The sequence below is a fragment of the Priapulus caudatus genome, unplaced genomic scaffold (assembly GCF_000485595.1).
Source record: "Priapulus caudatus unplaced genomic scaffold, Priapulus_caudatus-5.0.1 Scaffold275, whole genome shotgun sequence".
Lineage (NCBI taxonomy): Eukaryota > Metazoa > Priapulida > Priapulimorpha > Priapulimorphida > Priapulidae > Priapulus > Priapulus caudatus.
This window is the reverse complement of record NW_014577336.1, coordinates 185888-190424: the sequence shown is the minus strand read 5'-3', so window position 1 is coordinate 190424 and position 4537 is coordinate 185888.

The window sequence follows — 4537 nt, the reverse complement described above, 5'->3', positions numbered from 1 at the left end:
ATATAATATATATATACTATACTAAATATTATAGAGAGAGATGAGAGAGCGAGAGATGAGAGATGAGATAGAGAGGAAAGAGAAAGAGGAGGGGGAGGTGCGCTGCACGCGGTACAAAGAACAGAGAACTGTATACAGAATGACAGAGATGACGCAGAGCTACATGAGTTTGCCTAAAAGTGAGAGAGGAGAGATTATAGAGATGAGGAGAATTAAGCAGAGAGAAATAGCAGAGAAAGAGACCGCGAGCGCCAGTGACAGAACCGAGACGAGAGGCGGGAAGGTACATGAGCTGAGAGACGAGATAAGAGAGAGAGATCAGCGCCGTAGAGAAAGAGAGAGAGAGAGAGTGAGGAGAGAGACACGAGGAAGAGAGTAGCTGCCGCATAGAGAAAAGAGAGCAGAGAGATGAGAGAGAAATGCGAGAGAAGAGAGACGAGCGGATGAGAGAGATGAGAGGAAGGAGAGACCAGACGGAGAGAGAAAAGAAGAGAGCGCTCGCGATAAAAAGAGAAAAGAGAGGAGAGACGACGACGTGAGGGAGAGAGAGAGAGAGAGAGAGCGGGGCGACAACAACGTGCTAACGGCCTAACGTGCTCTACTCTATTTTTGTGAGACGTGGACAAGACGTGAGATTGTTTACTAGTTGTCCATCTAACACGGCGCTGCACGGGCGCAAAATTATTTATACGAAACATAACCGTGGCGCCATCTATTAGCAGATTTTCTTCATGTTAAGCGTTGGTTGTTCCCTCTTTAACAAACTCTTCCCGCTTGCTATTCGCGTGCGCGCGCTCGCTCTTTTTCTCTCTCGTTCATTCTGTTACTGTCTCTCTCTCTGTCTCGCTCGTTCGCTCTCACTCTGTTTCTCGCGCTCTTTTTCCACTTTTGCTTTATCCATCTTTCACACTCGTCCCTCTGCCCTTTCTCCCTATATTTCGCGCGCGCTCTCTTTGCCGCACGCTGTGTGTATGTATGTGCACCCCACGCTCTCTTACCCTGTTCCCTTAATGAATTTTGACTCCTTATCTTTCCATGGCTTTCTCCATCACGTCATCTAGACACTTCGCTTTCCTTTCATCTTTCATGTCTTCCCCTCTTCGTTCATTCCGCATGACAGTTTTTCCTCGTCAATTTTTATTCTCAGTCAAGTAGCAGCAGCGCCCTCTATCGATAACTAAGAATCGATAGCTCACTGTCACGACCGAGATAATAAAATAGTCACATTTAATGACGTTTACTCATTACTTATGTATGAAGACAAACAATTTAGTCGCTGCCATAATGCAAACACACCACACAGATTCGTTCGATGCCAGATAACGATGCTTCCGAAAAAAATTATTCTCTTCTGAAAACAAGTGATTTTCATAAAATTCCGAGCTAAATCAATCATCTTCTTTGCTCATCCGTTTGGATTATTTGCATACATACAAAACTTCGAAGGCTTTGTACTACGAATATAGATTCGAAAACATCTGAAACTAGTAACATATTTTAATTTGAAGGTCATTCATCGATGGATTCATAGTTCACTGGTTCGTTTCGCTGAGCAACGAATGACGCGCACAATGAAATTATGAAATGAAACCGGAACATCCGATTTCGGAAAATTCGGAACGCGGTACCAGGTCTTGCTTATACACGATGACTTCGTGACCTCCTTGTCAGGATCACCTGCTATGAACAGCAGCAGAAGTCTAACAAGCCGAAAATGAAGTTGTGATCATGAAAGATTGATACCCACAGTTAAATGTCACGCTCATACCAAGTACTTCGCATCAACGGCCTGCATGCGTGCAAGAGTTAGCCTGTGGTTGTGTACGCATGTACGCGCGTGCGTGCCTGCGTACGTTGATATGTGCTTGCGAGCGTGTGAACATGTATGCATAATACGTCTGACTTGAAAGTATGCTACGCGCAAAAAAAGATTCCCACGAAGACGCGCGCATCTTTTGCGCACAAAGATTTTATTTCAGTTTTATAACGTCATGTATATACTGTACAAACATTAAAAATAACAGCAGATGCCAGCTTACAAAACAGGCGGCACAATGTATCTGTATAACATATCGATATAAGAAGAAATGACACGTTCTCTTGCTACCAGTTCAACACGCGTCTCTCTCTCTCTCTCTCTCTCTCTCTCTCTCTCTCTCTCTCTCTTGTTCTATATACGTTACTAATACGTTAAGTATACGTCCAACTCGTTATGAATACGCTATGTATACGACCAAAATTGAAAAAAAACATCGATAGTTCAGCGTATGCCAGCGTTTTAGAGAGATTTTGATACGTCCGGCATACGCTGTCTAAATCGTCAATTTGTGACAGGGCCATAAGACAATGACGGGCGCACTTGGCACCTCGCGCCAGAGAAAAGATGGCTGGACGGAGTACGTGAGGCTTGGCGCTTAAGACAATGTCAGATTAGACCGCATCTCGTAAACAGAGGCACGCCAGCATCTCTTACTGGTTCCCGCCAAAATAGTTTTCCCGCGAATATAGTTTCCGCTAATCCGGTTTCGCGTTGCCGCTATATAAGCCACATCTGCCAGGCATCGGCACTTTACGTCACACCGTCACTGCGGACTTATAGGTAAATATGTTTGATTTTCTCTCGAGTTACCGTACTTGTTATGATTGTAATATTTGACGATGAACTTAGATTAACTTACTTGTATTTTCTTGTATTATGTTGCCTGTATTGATGGTTTATGTTTACGTATTTCTCTCGCGTAAATCGTACTTGTTAGTAATACGTAGTACTAATATAATATTTGACGCGATGAAACTCACTTCCACTGACTTGAATTATAGTATAGGCCTACTTAATAATGATTTTGCATGAGTATGTGTATGGTATAAACTGCACATAATAAAACTTATTCCGTCACTGCGGACTTATAGATTGATTTGAGGACCGTGCAACGCGCATTCATCGAACTAACCCCCAGCGAACAGACGCATCACAGTACAACAGTAGAGTAGGGTTATAATGGGGTACCGGCGGAACTAATCCGCAGCGCGGCGCTGATCGTCAACAGTTACTCGGTTATTCAATGATTGTAAACACTTTAGTCAGGTCCTTTAGTTTCATGATCGTTACAGAGCCGACAAAAGCATCAAACTTGGCACAGTTGTAGCCTATGGCAGTACTATAAATATTAGAGGGGGTGCCCAATGTAGATATTCCTTAGAAGTGAATTACAGATGATTAAATGTTCGAACCGCGCCCGCCTGTAGACGCTACTGGCGCATTGTATACAGCTGTTAACCCCCCTCCCCCGCGCGCATACGCTATTGCGCTATAGGCGGCATGAAAGTGTATTAACTCTCATATCTCGCGAACGAATTGAGCTACATTTCTAGAAATCTAGATACATATAAACACATGTCTTAGCTATAATCCCCGTGAATCTTGAGTTTATTAAATTACGAATAGTTTAATTAATTACCAAAAATATACGCACGCTATCGCTCATAGGCTAATATATACGCGCGGCTATGGCCCGTAGGATAGTGTACTAACTCTAATATCTCGCGAAGAATTTGAGTTACATTTCTAAAATTCTAGATACCTATAAACACATCTCTTAGCTATGATCGCTGTAAATTTTGAGTTTGTTAAAGTACAAATAGTTTAATTAATTACTAAAAATATACGAACGGTATCGCTCACAGGCTAATATATACGCGCGGCTATGGCCCGTAGGATAGTGTACTAACTCTAATATCTCGCGAAGGATTTGAGTTACATTTCTAAAATTCTAGATACCTATAAACACATCTCTTAGCTATGGTCTCTATAAATTTTGAGTTTATTAAATAACGAATAGTTTAATTAATTACTAAAAATATACGAACGGTATCGCTCTAAGGCTAATATATACGCGTGGCTATGGCCCGTAGGATAGTGTCTAACTCTAATATCTCGCGAAGGATTTGAGTTACATTTCTAAAATTCTAGATACCTATAAACACATCTCTTAGCTATGGTCTCTGTAAATTTTGAGTTTATTAAAGCACGAATAGTTTAATTAATTACCAAAAATATACGCACGGTATCGCTCTAAGGCTAATATATACGCGCGGCTATGGCCCGTAGGATAGTGTATAACTCTAATATCTCGCGAAAGATTTGAGTTACATTTCTAAAATTCTAGATACCTATAAACACATCTCTTAGCTATGGTCTCTATAAATTTTGAGTTTGTTAAAGCACGAATAGTTTAATTAATAAATAATTACCAAAAATATACGCGCGGTATCGCTCATAGGCTAATATATACGCGCGGCTATGGCCCGTAGGATAGTGTATAACTCTAATATCTCGCGAAAGATTTGAGTTACATTTCTAAAATTCTAGATACCTATAAACACATCTCTTAGCTATGGTCTCTATAAATTTTGAGTTTGTTAAAGCACGAATAGTTTAATTAATAAATAATTACCAAAAATATACGTGCGGTATCGCTCATATAGGCTAATATAAACGCGCGGCTATGGCCCGTAAGATAGTGTACTAACTCTAATA